The sequence below is a fragment of the Xiphophorus hellerii genome, chromosome 4 (assembly GCF_003331165.1).
Source record: "Xiphophorus hellerii strain 12219 chromosome 4, Xiphophorus_hellerii-4.1, whole genome shotgun sequence".
Taxonomy (NCBI): domain Eukaryota; kingdom Metazoa; phylum Chordata; class Actinopteri; order Cyprinodontiformes; family Poeciliidae; genus Xiphophorus; species Xiphophorus hellerii.
The window spans coordinates 30887794-30906586 of NC_045675.1; the positions used below are offsets into that span (position 1 = coordinate 30887794).

At 39.0% G+C, this 18793-nt stretch overlaps 1 long non-coding RNA gene across 1 annotated transcript; it reads left to right on the forward strand.

Annotated features, from left to right (window-relative positions):
• Positions 1–1520: 1520 nt before the first annotated feature.
• On the forward strand, positions 1521–18156 carry LOC116718985 (uncharacterized). Its single transcript, XR_004339044.1, has 3 exons — positions 1521–1534; positions 6178–6182; positions 18051–18156. It is a non-coding gene; the product is annotated as an uncharacterized LOC116718985 (long non-coding RNA).
• The last annotated feature ends 637 nt before the right edge of the window (positions 18157–18793 follow it).

An 18793-nucleotide genomic window follows, 5' to 3' on the forward strand; every position in this document is an offset into this window, starting at 1 on the left:
TATGGATTCTCAGAGTGTGTTCTTTCTCCCAAAGCTGCAGGAACAAAGTGGCTTCGTTTTGTTATTGTGGCTTGTTCTTAACACACACTGCGTTCTCGGCAGGACTTCGCTCTTGAGCGTTTTCAGTCGCTGCCCCAAAACGTTGGCTTGAGTTGCCTTTGAAAATTAGTTACTTTTGGCCGACGCTGTTGTTTTACAGTGCTTCATAAATAAAATTGTATCAAGTGGTATCGTGAATAGAAATTTGAAGCGGGTATGGTATGCTCACAAATTCTTACTTAAGTTCTTGTGGAGTTTGAAATGACCTGGACCAGAAGGAACATCAGCTTCTTTCTTCTCAAATTGAACTGAAAATAATCAGGGCCACAGATTTTAACTTGTGTTTTTTACATACAAAATGTTTCTTTTTTTTACATACAAAAGTCCCGATTCAGTACCTGACATACGCAAACAGCGATGGGCGAGAAGGCTGCTCCTCTTGGCCCACCGGGGGTTCATTTTTGCTTGAAACTGATATAACAGCGCTGTGCTCCTATCTGAGGGTCCATTAAATTAAGTTGCCAAATAAAAACAATAACTATCTTTGTTGTTGAGCTCATTTGTCTATATAGTGAAATTATCAGAATTTATTTATTTATTTTTATTGAGAATGTTTATTTTGTCAATTTTTGGTTTTTGATTAAAAATTACAGACCCTCCAGGTAATAAAAAGTTAATCAAATCCATCCACTAAAACCAATATATTTCTCTGTTGTTTTTTGGGGGATATTTCAATTTTTAATAAGCCAGAACTTCTTTGGATCACTGCATTACAAATAAGATTTATTTACACCTAAACCCAATATGCTTAAACTAGATATTTCTACACTAAGCTGAACTATTTTGAGATTTATGGAACTTTTCTTCCATTGTTAAAAGCAAAATAATGACATTTTAATGACTTTTTGACAATAGGACCACTTTAGATTATGCATAATTTACAATCTCTCATAATTACCATAAGTACACTGAGCAAGGAGTAATTGAAATGGGATAAATATATATTTGATTAACTTTATACCACTCACTGCAACTGCTAAAGATAAAAATATCATCTTAAGTGATGGCGTTTCCATATCTGTGTTAGTAATTTCACATAAAAAATGTTTTCATGTTACTGTTCTTGTTAGAAACTCTGTAAGACACACACACTGTCAGGCACATCCAGTATTATTAAACCAGTTTGCCCATCCATGTAATTAAAAATATGTCACAATCTTCTGCTTAGTTTTTCTTTGGTTTCATTTTAGTTTTCAGTTATTCCTCCACAGAGACAGACTGTTGCTAAACTATCTCTAGTTCCTTGTCCAGCAATGTCTTTCTTTGTGTCCTAACTTCCTTCCTTTCATCTGTTCTTATTACTTTCTTCCTTGTGCCTTAATAGCTTTTCTTCCTTCCTCCCTTGTATCCTAGGGAGGATATAACAGCACTTTCCACCAATCTGATGATCGATTGGTCCATCTTTCCATGGACATCCATTCATGGAGGGATGGATGTGCTTCCATCCTTCCTTTGGTTTCTTGTGTCCTACTTCACTTCATTCCTTTTGTCCTACCTTCATTCCTTCGTTTCGTCCATCCTTGTCCCTTCCCAACTCCTTTTCCCTTCTTCCATTGTGTCCTTCCTGCATTCCTTTCGCTCTACCTCTCATCTTTCCGTGTTCTTCCATATTTTTTTGAGTCATCCCTTTCTTGCTCCCTCATGCACCGGCTCCTTTTTTTCTTTCCGTCATCCCGTTTGCAGATTTTTCCAGGTTACATATTTAAACGCTTCCCACTGCAGAAACATTTTCCATAAATGGAGGGTCAGCATGAGCATTTTGTATTTTATAAACCAACCTACAGGACTGAGACTTTAGGAGGAGATGGACTTTTTAAAAATTGTGACGTTTCCTCCTTTGTTTTCCTTTTCTTCATTTTGAGTCATTGTTGCCACTGTCTGGCATTAAGATTGATGTGCTGGGAAAAAAAGGCCACTACCACTGCAATATTCAGCATCTCCCAGTAAGAGAGCACGTCTTCCGTCTCCCTCTAACTGAAACAAATGGACCGCTACTTTGAAATACAAATCTTGAGTTTTTTGGGGTTTTTTTTAAATAGCATCCCCCCCCCTCCCCCTCTCCAAGCATAAAACATACAACTGTTTGCACTTTCCTCCTCACCCTGAGGAACCCCTGACACTACAGAGACAAACGGCAAATCTGATGATACAGATTAGCCTCATGAAACTTTAATCTAATACAAGTATTTATTCCTTTCGGCATACTTTATCCGGCTTCCAGCATTCCAGTGTCTTTAATCGAAGCGGATTGTCAGGACATCTTTTAAAATAAGATGTTTTTCTTTGCTTCACTTTGTGTTGTCAGTCAGGCAGACAGCCGCTGCTTAAAGACATCCTAAAGGCTGATATACACCCCAGGTCAGTGAGCGAGGACGGAGTTTGGAGACGGCATTAATCTCTGCTTTATGCAACAGAGTCGCGGCTCTGGAGGAAGGGAGACCAGACACTTTGCCGTCGTGAATAATGCCCAAGCGCAGCTGCTGGAGAACATATGCACACTTCAGCAAAGTCTGTCTTCTCTGTTCTGTTTGGTGATTATGGGAGTCTGATAAATGACGCTCACCGGGTAGGAAAAAAAAGTCAACAGCAAGGATGTGCCCACCCTGTTATCCTTGTAGGTCAATAAGTCATGTAGGCCTTCAGACGCTCCTCCATGCATAAGGGCGCTCTTCAAGGAGACAAATTTCCTGTTTTGCGATGCAGCAGGAGTGTGTGTGTGTGAGGAATTAGGGAAGCCTGCTATCGCACTCCTTCTCAAAGCATACAATATTCATCTTTCCTCAGAAACGCTCAACGGCTACTGAACCAGGTAAAGAGTTCCCAAATGATGATTAACGGTGGCAATTATCGAATTATTCTGGGTCTGTAAGGTGTGCAAATTTATTCACTCGCATTCTTCCCTTCATTATGAACTTTAAAAGGAAATGAAATGTTCTTTTTTATTATTTGCTCTGTCATTTTTAAGTATTTCTGTGATTTTATGACATCTGGAGCAGTTAAAATGGAAAGATTGAGCCAGATTTCAGTTTTGACCCAGTTATGTAACAGCTCATGTTTCATAGGCTCAGTTGTGTGACTTTGCATCAGGACTGTGTATGTGTATACCACTGTTTTAATAATTCACATGCTGATATGCTCTAAGTAAATAAATAAATGTACTTTGTTTAAAAACACATCAAAAATAACTGATCTTCTAAAAATACAGTGCCTCTTGAAAGTATTGGATGTTGGATGTTTTCCCCTTTTTATTGCTTTTACAAATCAGTCATGATCAACCATTTCACATTTCCAGTCGTGTTTTGATAATTCATCTTTGCTGATGAGCTCTTATGCTGCCAAGACCTGGAAAAACATCTTATGCTGCGACTTAAACTGTCAGATGAGGTCCTGTAGCGATCAAATATTTAATACAAATTGTTGAATTCACTCCTCCCGTTCCACTAGGGGGCTCCGTAGTTCAGCTACATTGGTTCAAGTGACTTGACGGCGAACAGGAAGTGATTTGCCAGCGAACCGGATGTTGTTTGTGCCGTGAAAGCAAGCTAAAGTAACATTTAAAATCACTTCTAACTTACATTCCCAAATATTGTCCAATGTGGTAAATTGATTTTTGAAGGTTGTAAGCTATTGGAAAATTTATTTATTTATTTTTTGTCCGACATGGGTGTTTTGGCAAAGTAGCTTTACGCTAATGAAAGCTAATGCTAGCGATTTCATGACATACTTACTCAACCTTTCTGTTTGCTGCAGCGAGGTCTTTCTCTACTTACTAGACTTGGCAGCTAATTAGCACAATGCTAGCCGTTGTTTATGGCACAGAATGGTTTAATGCCTAAGTGTTATACTCTATAAGGTATTCCAGGGGCAAACTGTGCTTTATAATTTGTTGGTTAAATAAAGCATAAAGTTGGTGATGAGATGCTCACATGGTTTTCTTTAAATGTATAGTGCTGCATCCAGGTGGGACAGACGGGTGTTTTTACTCTTTCTACATGCCTGTAAGAAACTCCAGCACCTTGTGAAAACCAGAAAAAGCATTTAGCTTGGAGACCAAAATCACCGTTCAGCTTTTTCATGGAAACAAAATGTTTCCTATACATAAAAAAAATAAGTTACTAGATATGCTGGTGGATGTGTGTGCACAATTCTGATGGAGTTATGGAATTTAGTGGAGGCTCTCAAGAAAAAAAAATGGGTTGATAACACCTGGTGTAGTAACTCAAGGGTCAATAGCTGGAATATTTATCAGTCTATACGATTTCTTAACACCCAACAAAAACCTGGACAGAGGTGCTGACATAAAGCTAAACTTTGTACAACTTGCATCAACTTCACTAACAAAAAGACAAAAATTGTTCTTTACATTGTCTATACTAATGAAAACTACAGAACGTGTCCAGGTTTGTAGCTTAACGGTAAAACCGCGTAAAAAAGGCTGGAGCTGGTTTTGCTAATGATGCTAATGTGAAGCCAAATCAGAATTTAACTTCACGTTAGCCTATCTGCATCAAAGCTCAACAATCCGGCTGTTCCTACGGTCACAAGCTGTTGGATAGTCTTTTAATGATTGGCTGCATGTTAGGCTGTTTTACTCAATTTAGTGCAAACATCAATTATTACACCCTACATCACAGAAAAAAGGGCTCTGTACACAGAATGATTGCAGCAGCAGCACAGTGAGACAACATGGGTCCAGTAAATGACTCCATCAGCTGGCAAATTATCATTTGTCTGATACGGATTGGGTTTGTGTTTATGACGTCAAGGACAATTGGATCGAAAGAAGCAATAAAATCCTTGCAGCTGGCCTCTGTGGTCTGGCTTCATGTTTTCAAGAGCTCTCTTTTTTTATTTTATCTCTCTCACTCTGTGCCACTTACTATTGAAATGTTAACTATCCAAGGACATCGCTAAGGTGAAGGAAGTGGCACGTCAGCCACAACGGCAGACGGCCAAACAAACCGAACTGTAGGGGATAGACAGACAGAGCGCAGCTGAGAGTGAAACAATTTATTTCTTTTTGTCTGCCTTTCCTTGGTATCTTTCTGACAAACACCCCTTACCCTGGCAAGTTCCTCTCCCTCCCCCTGCTTGTCATATGCGGTTTCAGATTGCCAACCAAGCTTTGCGCCTCCAAGGGAGCTTCAGGCAAGTGTCACTTTAAGTTACACCCGGTGCGTAAAAGCCCGGCACCGAGCTAGCGGTCATAGATCTGTGCGAAATCAGGTCAAATGTCGGCGTCTCTATCCCACCCCTCCTGGTGATTGGTACAATTGGAGAGCAGAGGCTGGTGATTTGAAAAGAAGAAAAGATGGCACAATCAGTGTGCTAGCCCACCACCCCCACTGTCTCTGTGCAGTCTGCCAGAGAGTGAATAATGCAGACCTAACACAGGACTGAGACAGAGCCACAGGGCAGGGAAAGAGGAAGAACACTGCTTGGAGTAATGTTGCATATGACCCATGTCTATCAGTTTTGTTTTTCTGTTTTTTTAATGGAAGACAGCTTATGCCAGTCAGCATGATTTTTACTGGCAGTGAAAGCATGATTCAAAAATATTCACCATCCAGTGAAATTAGATTCAGAAATAACTCCTATTGAGTTTTTTTTTTTTTTCTCCCCAATGTCCAGAAACTTGCATGTTGTGTTGACTGGTAACCCCAAACTGCTGTAGAGTGACTGAGCATAGAAATACCCGGTCCAGAGCGTACTCTAGCTTTTTGCCAGCTGACTGCTGAGATCACCTCAGGCTCCCCCACGTCCCTGAACAAAACTAACCAGATAGGAAAAATGAACAGAGGAATAGAGAGAATTTAGCTCAGAATTGAGTGTAGTAGTAACGTTGGGCCTCCTTTTGCTGTTAAACTGTTGGGGTGTGGAGTAACGTTGATCCGAGGGTGTGATGTGGTATCTGGCACCAAGATGTTAGCAGCAGACTCGACACCCAGGGTTTCCACAGATCCAGTTCCATTGCTAAACCGGTGCTAGTAGTGTTTTCACACAAAACTAGTTCTAATTCTTAACCTTTCCAGACTCTGGACTCTGAATAAAATAAGAAGTAGTTTTTATAGAATCTAGGGTTGGTTATACGAAGGCCAACCACCAAGAAAAATGTTTTGTGTGGCATGTTTAAAACTGTGGTTTTAGGATTTCTTTTTATATCTTTTTATATCATATTAGCTTCATTTAAGACAAGATTTGTAAAATGTTCTGATAAAAGGTCATTTTCGGCTTTGGATACTGTGGCCTCGCTGTTTTCAACCTTCCTGCTGTTTATTTGGACATCAGAGTTAAAGTTGCATAGAGTTGTTCTTACAGTCAACATTTTCTACAGTGAACTCCATATCACACTGTTGGCCTATTCAAATCATGTTCAACTCATTTTCCAGCCTTGATCTTGATTGATCGGGTCACAGACCAGTTTATTGGAAACTATTTACAAATACCTAAATATTGTTTTTGGCAGGGTGTATTATCCTGCTGAAAGCCATCAGGCCATACTGCTTCCATGAAAGTTTGTGTGTGGTCTGTAGCAGTGCTTAAAATGTCCTGCTAGAACACTGCACAAAGCGTCACATGGCCCCTGCCAGCTTGTCTTCATAAAGCATCCTGGTGAAATGTACTGACGCACTCGCTCTTTACCATCAATATGAGTCAGACTGGACCATTGCTCCATAGTCCACTGTGTTTTCTTAAATGAGAAATGACCAGCTTAGGCAAACTGACTGGTCTACCAGCCTTGAAGCACCATTTGCAACTAACTGTTCCCCTTTTGACAGGAACTCACCACTCTTTATGCTTCCTTATGGTTCATCAAAAACGGCTGCACTTCATTTTTGGAAACTACCCTCGGACAAAAATTGTGCAAGGCATTTACTGACTACAGTTTTTTAAGCAACAATTTATTTGATCCTGGACTAATAGAGTACCACCAAAAGATGATGCAATCCCAACACTCAAAAGTGTGCTTATGCTGTTGGACGTAAGCTGAACTACAACTCGCAATGCTTCGCATCAAACAACCGGAGAGGGAGCAACGTCCGCCGCCGATGAGCCTCCGTACTCACTCTGGTTGTTCAGAACAGTCACTCTCCAGGTCTGACGTGATATCATTCATGTCAGGTTCAACAAGTTGCCGTTTTCCAATTATTATGTTATATAATGTTTCTCCTTTGCACAACAAAATACAACTCATATAAGAACAGTTGTAAACGGCATCGATGGACGGCATGCAGAAGCCTTGTTGCGATGACGTGCTGAAGGGTCTTAAAGAGACAGGCCAATTTCAAGGCGTCAGATCCAGCTCTGATGTGAATTTATTTTAGGTTGTTTATATGGCATAACATAACAACTGAAAGGCCATAATTATTGGACTGTGGTACAAAATGGCACTATGTGCCTGGAAAATACATAATGCCCCCTCTTTAGATCCTTACCTTTACTCTTACTTTCTGGTTTCAACATTTGAGCTTTGAAAACACAATGTTCATTTGCTCTGATCTTACTATTCTGCCTGATACAAGAACATATAGACAAAAAAAAAAACAATAAAGAATGAAAATCTAAATGCTTTTTAAAGACAGTGAGTGTGTGCTGTAACACTGTTCACTGTTGGAATGAAGGCAAAAAGATCCAGCAAGCAGCTTAAAGCTTCACCAAAGACAGCATTTATACTGAAAGCAGAACCCGAATGCTTCAGCTACACCTAGTGGCAAAGATTCTTCCCCAGCAACTCAGAGGTTGTCAATATTCAGGGGAAAAAGCTAAATCCTGGTCAGACAGTACAACATCAAGAAAACACCCTGTTTGTTCGTACGCTGAAAAGTGACAAGAAATATACATCATACAACATAAAAGGCTTAAGAGTAATGAAATTCTTTCCTCCAGCAATTTCCATCATTCAAAGAGATTATAGAAGCGGAGCGTAAGTAAATCGGAGTTGTTGGGAATGTTCTGCTTGATGCATTTGTCTGTAGTGTATTAGTGATGCTATGTGGTGCAAATTTGTTCAGATTGCTTTAGAGGAAATGACAGCGGAGATAAGGTGAGCGTGCTCCTGTTGAGAACGACAAATTTTGTGTCGCTGAAACTTAACAACCGCAGTCAGCAGAGATGCACTGTTTCCAACACAAAGCTTGCCAAGCATTACTCATAGCCTATAGACTATATTTTTCAAGCGGCTGCACTGAGTCTAATAGCAATCTAATGAAAATTGAGGTAATCTAATGGAATATGTTTCCCTCTACAGCAAAGATGAAAGGAATACATGAAAAGCCCCAGTGATTCGGGCCTTTTAGCTCTCCCTGAAAGGCTCTCTGCTCACTTTCTTCAACAGGAGTGTAAGTCGGGGCGAAATCAGCCCAGATGTCAGACTCAGTTTCAGGTGGGGAGGAAGGTGAGGCTGGAAAGTGGAGCTGAAACAACCAGTGATATCCTTCTGTTTGTAAAAACAGCCACTTTCATATTAAATGAAAAGAACAATCAAGGATCTATGGCAGTGTTGTTTTTTTTGTCATATCAGTGTGTAGATTCGAGGAGGACTTTCTGTTTGCGTGAGTGGTTAGAATAAGAAGCAGCAAGGTTTATTTATGGAGACAGGAGGAGGAGGAAAGTGTTCATGTGCAAAGTGTGGACATAAATTTCCAGAACCTCTCGGAGTCATAAAGCACGTGTGAAAGGTGGGTCCTTGTACCAAACGTCAACTAAAGGTCAGCTGCCCACTGTTGAAATAAAGAATACCAAGCAAAATATTATTCCTTTATTTATTTTCTGTTAATTTTTGGTGTCCCTCTACAGGAATACTAACATTATTGCAGCTAAAGACAGAAGTGTACAAACCCATGAGGTGGTGAAAGTAAAAGTATAGTGAAAATACATAGCTGCACACATAAGTTTGCACTATGTTGAAGTTAATAGGATTTTGTGGTTTACTAATTAGCAAGACATATATATATACATATATATATATATATATATATATATATATATATATATATATATATATATATATATATATATATATATATATATATATATAAATATGTGTGTGTGTGGGGGTGTGTGTGTGTGTGTGGTGGCGTGCATGCGCATCCATTTTCAGTAATTATATAGATTTTAAATGTGTTAAAAATTCTAACACAATTGGTTGCAATTCTTTGTTTTTTACATTCAAAAGTTCCGTCAGGAACCTTTTGTGTTAACGTGTTTCTGGTACACCCATAAATCTGGCACACAAGAAGTGACATCGAAGTGCATAAAATGCAAACAGCGATGGACAAAAAAGGCACTCCTGTTGGCAAACTGAGGGTTAATTTTGGCTTTTAAATACAATCTGGTAGGCTGCTGGAAAACACTGTTGCTGCGTTCAAGTTGTGCTAAATGGAGTTAGCCTATCACCTATTCAAGCCTAAAGTAGCGTCTCCATGGTAAACATCTCTTTCCCAGTGGCAGAAGTTTTTACATGACGAGTTGCAGATTTAATTTGGAGCACAATTTGCGACACAGTTTCTTTGTTTGAAAAGAAAACATTTGACTTCAGTAGAGTTGCCAAATCCCAAATAATGTAATCACGAATCATAAAATCTAATCCATTTTTATCAAAATGGTTTTAATAATTTATTAGGACAACATAAATGCCAGCATCTTTTGATGTTTCTTAAACCTCATCAGTACTAACTGGCTAAAAAATATAGTCTGGGCTTTTGAGAGATTGGGGAAAACTAGAATTCAATGTATTGGATGAGGGAATAACTTACATTACAATTCAATGTAAGTTATGCCTTTGAAGGTGCTGCTGCTGAGAGGGGGGTCAGATGTTCTGATACCTCAAACAATCTGGTCCATTAGGGAATTACATAGAGATTCACCTGTCGGTATAAAAAAATAAGGTTTACAAATTTAAGTTCAAATTGCACACATGTAAAAGCATTTTTTCCTTAAAGTGTTTATATACAGTATATATACTGTATATACGTATATTATAATAGCACAGCTAAATTTTCTAAAGTGTAAATATGTTCTCATGCATTGAGAAGACGTTTTGCTCTTTCCAAGTGTTCAGTGAAGTGCACGCAGGCGTGGTAAACGCCAGAGAGGGAAGGTTGTTTTGTGCTGAGAAGTGAGCGTGTTCTGTGGCTTTTAGAAGTTCAAATACTTCCCATGAGAAACTCTCCAGGCCTTTTGTTTCAGAGTTAACTGTTCTGTGTGGCTGTTATTTTAAGTCTTCATAGCTGTGTGGAAAAAATGACACAGCTATGAGATGCTAACGGCTAGCACCATCTGCTAAGCCAGCACTTGTTTAATGTAACGTTAAGAGCCATTTTGTTTTCCTTGCTAACAGGTTAATGGATGCAGAGTCTACATGTACTAATGCTACCACATCACTATAACAGAAGCTGTCTGGTATAGAAGTACTGAAGGTTGACTATTTTCAGTACCAATGAGGTCTTTAGAAATTTCAGAACTCTCTGGGCTAAGGTAGTGAGCTCTCTCTGTAGCAAACAGTTGATAGTTGCTAAGGCTAACCCTGCTAATTATTTACATGAGATGCAGCAAAAAAACAGCTCAAAATATTGACTCTGTGATCATTTGATCCCTGCCTTAAAATGGTAAAACTCACAATGGCAGCTCTCTCCCACAGAGTGTGACACTGCTTCTGCCCCGAAGATAAATAATTAACGACCGCTGACAGCAGGAAGGCTAGAGGAAAAGGCTGCGGTTTTACCTTCTTGTTCTGCTCTTAGAGATTGTTCTAAGAGAGGAATCAGAATATTTGAAAATGGATATTGTCAGATCAAAACGCTAAAAAAATACCCAAAAAACCCTGGAGATCAGAAATACTCCACAAAACTCTGATGAGAGCATCTCTAATTTCACACATCCAGTAAAATGATACAGTTGACAAGGAGAAAAGGCTTAAAATGTACGTGCAGGCAAGGTTTCCTAACAGTATTGAGATATTTTGCGGTGAATTTGCAAGCTGCTTTCGAAATATATATTTTTTAGATCAAGTCCCAATCTGAAGTCAATAAATCCCAACAGGTTTATGAGGGTCAGACTATTTGCTGGATGCCTTCCCCCTTCTTTCTTTCTATCACTTGTCAAGATTCTGTAACTAAAGGGAACTAGTACAAGAAAACACTAAAAAGGGACTATGATCTGGATCACTTACTGTGAAGTCTTTCACTCCTTACAGACTTGGTCCATGTTAGGAACGCACCGATCCACTATTTTCACTTCCGATACCGATATCTGAAGTTTAGTATCAGCCGATACCGATCCCATACAGAAACACAGAGCTGAATTGACTTTAAACTGACATAATTGTACTGCATGACGCATTTATTTGATAACTTTGGACCAGTACAGCACACTAAATACACCAACAGCTTCACAAGCTTAAAGTCAAACATGTAAAAACAACTCAACTTTCGTTCATCCGGTTAATGCGACTTGTAGCACAACAGCCAATGTAAAATAAATCATAAAGAAACAGAAACTGACAAAAACAATTTGTTGACTACCTTCATCAAACGTGTGAAAGATAAAACCTTAAGAAGGGATTTTAGAATTCCTAGTGCAGTTACTAAACATAATGTAAAAGAAATAATAAAGCCTGTCGTTGCTCAGAGAGTTAAGCTTAGAGTTATGCTGAACAGATCTGCCCTCATGGATTGGGCACAATGTCACAATACCCAGTCTAGAATTTTTTTTTTCAATATCAGGACCGATACAGATATTAACATCGGATTGATGCATCTCTAGTCCACATGAAAGCTTTTGTGCAAAACATGGATGCTAATGAAACAATCTTATTTACAACATGCTTGTACGGTAATCCAATAAAAGAGAATTAAAGATTGGCAGAGTATCAGACGGTATCTGTGGTTCCCCCTACATCCCAGCCAGCAGTCCACCGTGCTGTGACTGTTGGAAGGCGGGAGTTCGGGGGGGGTCTTATCTCTATCGTGTAGACCTTTGGATTTCAACAAAACCTGTCTTGATGAATATGTGCCAAAAGTCCCTCAGTGCAGCTATGTGTGCTTTGGCACTGGATGAGAGCAGCTCTCCTGCTGGAGCAGCTTCATTACACACTGGCTTCATAGAGGGGGCCGCGTTAGCTCCACACTTATACAGCCTCTTTAAACATTTTCGAAGGCTATGATGTGTGAATATTATGCCAGGTAATGTGAACCTGTAAACCATCACAACGGGCCTCAACCCAATACAGCCCAGAGATTGTCAGGTGAATGTAGTGAATATATGTGAAGACTGCCTACGTTGGTTCCCACAGTGTTTACTTGTGGACTCCTAATTGAAAACATGAAGATAAATAATTAACGACAGTTATATTCAATAAATTAGAATTATATTGAAAAGTTCCTTTTTTGTTTTTTAGTGAGTCAGTTCACTAAGTGAAACACATTTTATAGATCGATTACTCAGACTGATGCTTTCAAGCCTTTATTTCTGTTAATTATAAGTTCCCATTCAAAGCTAATGAAAATACGACATTTCATTTCTTAGAATATAAAAATGTATCAAAGCTTTAAAAAAAAAAAGAAAAAGCAAAAGTTTATATAGAATTGTGGGTGTGCCTGCTGAAAGGTTTTAAACTTATTAGACAATCATTTTGTTGCTCGTGTATATATTGGGGTGTGCGCGTGTGTGTTAATACCGAGACTTTAATGTGTTAAATTTGATTAATTAACTACTTAGATTTTAAAAAGTCAAAAATTTGAATGTAATTAATCACTTTTTCCTTTCTTTACATACAAAAGTTCCAAGCGGAACCTTTGTATTTGAGCGATTCTGGTATACCCATAAGTCTGACGCACGAACATCGGCAAACAACTGCGATGGAAGACAAAGCTGCTTCTGCTAGTCTGAATGAAGAGGATTCTCATGGTTCTAATCAATATTACACATTTTATAAAGAATCCCTCTTTGAGCCAGGATTGTTCTTCTGAAGCTTGATGAACATTTTTGGGTGACATCACATTTAATTAATATCTCTTTGGGATTAATAAAGTATTTTTGAATTGAATTGATTCTTTTCATTGGCTAGATTTCTCAAAAAAAAAGTGAAAAGTAATCCTGACAAAAATACATAACTCCAACTGAGGAGTCAGAGGTAAAGCTTGAAAATTCATGTCCAGAGAAACTTTGCGTCAAACAACCAACTAAGAATGAGTTATTTAGCATAAAGGCACATTTCTGGTCCAGAGACATCCTCAGAAAGACTTGCAGCTGTTTCTGCAGAGGAAGGTGGTGGTACAACATATTACTGCAGCGGGGCTGAATAGAAATGCTCCGTACAGCATGATGAGGCTGCCGCGTTTTTGAAAACCATGCATCACTTTCCCTTCTCTTTACTACAATTCTGCATTTTCTATTGAATGATCGCATAAAAGTTTAGTAAAATAAACTGTATTTTCTATTTCAGGCATAGGAAAACAAGGAAAAGTTCAAGACGTGAACACTTTTACAAGAATCAGTAGTGATATATGCTGTTTTATGTTGGACTTTCTGACGGTTCCAAGTCACTAAGTGGGTCACGGGCCACTCCCTTTCCCAGTGGCAGATTGTGTCAGCAGGCAGCGTACCAACTGCTTAATTTTTCACCGTATACCACTGTGGTGTGGTATCAACATGCGTATAAACTGGAAGGTGATTAAAGCATAAAACGGACAGTCGGTCAGACATACAGACACAGACCAAGGCCCCACATGTGTTTTTGATTAAAAGGCGAAAAAAATGTAAACAAGTATTAAATTCCTCAAAAGCCAATAAACAATTTACATATTTTTGTTTACAGTACAAATAACTGAATCAGCTATTTGAGGCAATTTTTGGAAATAACTTGGCGTTCTCACTTTAAAAGTCAGAAATGCTTTCGCTTTGTTTTATTTTGTGGGGGTGGGGGGGGGGTGGGGGGGGTTCTACTGGGCTCATGGTTATTTCGAGAGACTTTAATTTATGCTGAGCCCGTTTTTGCCCCTCTGCGGCTGCGGTGACATGATGCCATAAGTCACACTAGACACTAACAATAGCCACAGGCCACTGGTCAGTTCTGTTTTTAGACGACTGTTGAATCATTTGAAAAAAGATGTCACTTGTTGGCTATTAAGTGCTTTGCTGTTTCCAGCCTGGGGCAGCAGCTAGCCAAGATAAATAACCTTCTTGAGAAGTTAGCTGAATTCTTTCCTGGCTCCATAACATGTAGACTGCTGCACATACAGTGTTTGTAGCCTTGCTTCCCATTTGAGTGTCGCAAGGGGAAAAAAATTGATAATGACAAAAATATGTTCTGACTGGTTTAAAACCTGTCAACACGGCAAACTAAACTATGCATGTCAACCTGTTCAGCTTAAATGGTGTGGAAGTCATCAATACAATGGAGCCAGTTTACTTCTCGTACGCTAGCTAGCCAATAATTGGTTGGATGTGCTGATTGTTGTATTGTATTCTCTACCTAAAGTTCAAAAAGGTCATATAATCCCACTTATTTTGCTTTGTCTTTATATTTTACATAAACAGAAAACGAATGGTAAAAGATTGCTTGTTAAAATTTAGCAATGTGATGCTAGCAGCTACCGAGCAGCTTGGGTTATACGGACAAAGTGCTTTTTGTTGTGAGTCATTCACGCTACTAAACTTGGTCAATGGACTCGTTATGCGTTATTGACGTCACCACACTGAGGCACCATGAGGACGCCTCATGGTGCCTCAGTGTGGCACCATGAGGTGCCACACTCATTGAGTGCCAATGAGTGCCACACTCATTGGCAATGAGTGTGGCACTCAATGAGGACTCAATGTGTGTCCTCATTGAGTCCTCAATGTCCACATTGAGGACACACATCCTTCAATGTGTGTCCTCATTGAAGGACACACATTGAAGGTGTGTCCTTCAATGAGAAGGACACACCTTCTCATTGAATTCAATGAGAAAGTGTGTCCAAACTTTTGGTCTGTACTGTATATACAGTATATGTTTACCTTAAAGGAGACGGCATTAGATCATCAGATTACCAGGTCAGACAAGGATGAAGCAGAATGCTGTAAAAATTGCTTTGACAGAGATTGCTCTCATAACTTTCCCATACCTTTTTTTTCTATCCTAAGACTTGCTAAATTATCATGTCACTATTCAAGACGCACTGCTTTTGACCCTTTGAAGTCCTAAGTGAACATTTCTGCCATGACTGACTCTGCTGTGTTATTCTTATTACTCATAGCAGAGGAACATTGGTGTGTGTCCCGCTGAGGTCACGCTTTAATTGAGTATATTTGGTCTTATGCCCTGGTTCAAAGGAGATAGATTACTTGCTAATTAGTTCACTACTACAATAAACGTGCCTCTGTGATCACGAGAAAGGCTTCATCAATGCCACATTGCACATCTACACATTTTATGAATAAAGAGACTCCTTAATGTAAGCCATACGTTATGCAAGTCCCAAAGAATTTTCGCCTGTAGTTGAATTATTGCTGCACGGATTCTGACGGTGGGGAGTAAGAATAATCTCTCCATCTCAGCCTTATTAAAATAGCAGTGGGTATGACTCCTGCAGATCTGCCAGCAGAGTCAGGAAGTCACTGACTTAAAATATGTATATGCAAAATGTATCATTTATTTCAGTACTTTGAGCCTGTTCACTCGCACTAAATAACTAATTGTGTTCGCATGAGGCGGCTCATCTGGACAGATGGTCCTGCACAGACAGATAGGATACCTGCAGGACTCTTTGAAGTGTTTGCATAATGTTGTAACACACATATAAACATAAAATTCCCCCCACATTACATACTAGGGAAAATGTGACCTTGAGTCAGAATTACAGTAAATATAAAAAGTTTTCTTTCTCTTGGATGTTTTACTGTACTTATTTTTATCGCCTTTGTAAATGAATCAAGATCAGTATATATATTTTCGACAAACAAACCCGTAATGTCAAAGTGAGAACTGATTTGTATAAAATAATGAGGGTTAAATAAAAGTATTTAACATAAAATAACATAGGCCTAACACATTTTCCTGGACAATAAACTGTCCCAGCATTTATTGTGGGAAAGCAATAATATTCCATAATAACGCAAGTTTGCCCTCAAAAAAGACCAATAGATATGGTCTAATATGATGTCATTTTATACAAAATTGCCCCTCAAAACACATTATTAATCAGAATTGAAATTATTCAGCTCATTTTAATTCATTGTGTGATTGCTTATTGTAACGGGCTTAAATAAATAAGTATTCACCCTCTTCAAATCAGTAATTAGTTAATATTCAGTATAAGATTGTGGCATCATATTCATGAAGACTTGAGGCTGTAATTGCTGCTAAAGGTGGATGGACAAAGTATTGAGCAAAGGCTGTGAAAACTTAGGTAAAATGTAAATTCTTGGTTTTCTATTGTTAATACATTTGCAAAACAAAACAAAACAAAAAAGATTAAACTAATACAATGTAAAATAACACTGTTACGTAATAAAAGGTGGAAAAAGTGAAGTGCTGCGAATCCTGTCCAGATGCCTAGTTTGTAACAACAAAACAGGTAGATTCAAGCATTTTAGCAAAAAAAATGCACATTTGCCATTGAGTTTCAGTGAAACCATGATCAGACAGAAGTTCATATTTAACTCAAAACAAAATCATACCTACAAGAAACACCTACATGCAAATGTTGATTCACTGTAAGGATCCCCGTTGATGTGTTTGATTCCAGCTGGAAGTGAATCAGAATGGCATTAATGGAACTGTAATGTACTGTAAAATGTACACTTATTCCAGACGGCTCTGCTAGTCTGCTCAGAATTAATGCACCTATTTGCATAGCAGGAAAGCGCTGATGCAAACAAAACTGGGATTGCACTGCTGGTTGCCCAGAGACCATGATGTCCACACAATGGATGCAAATGGCAAACTATAGAAATCTATTATTCTTCATGAACTGTGTTTTTTTTTTTGCATTAAAAAGGCAAATGATCAACACGCTAGTGCGCATCCACCTCCATCGACAACTGTTCCTCTCCGTGGCTCCTATGGAAAATCCAATTTTACACACCATGGCCTTTGTAGATTACTTTCTATTTCCTCAACCAGATTTTTATGAAGACATTCTGATTTTATTAACCAGTAAATACAGTTCGGTGTCACACAGTGTGCATAGACAAACATAAAGATCCATCAAACGGCGGGCTGAGAGACGGGAATCCGCCTATTAAATCAGAGTGGTTAGTGCAGACCTGTTGTTGCATAATGTATCTGTTCCACAGCCGTAACTCCTCACCGCCATCCCTAGAAATCCTCAAGTGCTTGCTGCAAAATCTGCACCTCATCATGGCACGTTTATGACATTCAGAGACATCAACTATGAGGTATGAGGGCGGCGAAGGACTCCTTCTGATGGATTTAAAAGAATATCTGCGCTGCTTTAGTAAGACTTTATTGCGGTCCTTGCGGCGTAAATGTGAAGGTGAAACGAGGAATGTAAAATTGTGGTAATAATAATGGAAAGATCAGCAAGTCTTTCTGTTGTTTTGATAATTATGTGAATCAATGCAATGGAGCTTAAGAGAACAATACTTAGAGTGACCAGTAGGGGTGTGTAGGCCCCCCTTTTTGTTGCCAAAGCGACACTCGCCGATATACTTCAATAGATCCCTAAAGGAGCAGTAAGATGTTGGCGCCAGGTGGTGGTTGGTTTGTCCAGGATGTCTCGCAGGGGCTAACAGATTTTGACAGTGTTTTCCCACCTGATAGTCCGGTAGACAGTGTTCAATTGGTGACCAACATTTCAACTTGTAGCTCCAAAGTGACAACTCTGGCACGGCTTTCTTAAGACGGGCTCTTTATTAAATGCCGTGAAAACTGAAGAAATAAAACACAAAGCTTTAGACATAGATACATTTACAAACAGACAGGTGACACGTGCTTTGGCAAAGAGGTTACCTCGTGGCCGCCTGCCACTTCGGAGGTCTTTAACCGAATGATTTGTCGTTGTTCACTCTAAACCAAAATATTAAGCAATTAAAACACCATAACCAATAAATTCACAAAACATTACAAACATAACTACAAAATACCTTGACGACAGGACATGAGGCTGCTACACATAGCTCTGGCACGAGCTTCTGCTTCTTCTATGCTTATTTAAGTCTCGCAGCCTCACACATGCACACAAATCTCGCGATAACTTTCGACAAAAAATAATTTGACACGAAATAAAATACAATCACTTAACACAAATCTTAAAACGTGAACCAAACAACTTAAAATACATTATTCTATCTTTTAGAAATAAACATAAATTTTTTCAAGAAATAAACTATTTTATTGACACACAACTTTTGTTACATTTTCAGCTGGTGTGGTTTGCTTTCACTCTGCACTGTGTCAAACGAATCAAACCCTTAGAAAAACCTGTTCCACCCCTCGCCTGTGGTGGCACTGCACCAAGAACGTCTGAAGGAAATGACACAAAAGTCTCTGAGGAAGACACTGAGCGCAACCTCCTTCTTCACAAAATGTAAACAAAAATGGAGTGGCGTCCAATTTTTCTTGTCATTGATAAAAGACCGCAAGTCATTTCTAGAGTTGTTTTTGTTGTGTTTACCCAGAATTCCTTGTGGTATAGTGAATTTCCTGCTTTCATGGAGCAGTCTTTGGTTTTCTTGCATTACATAAGCA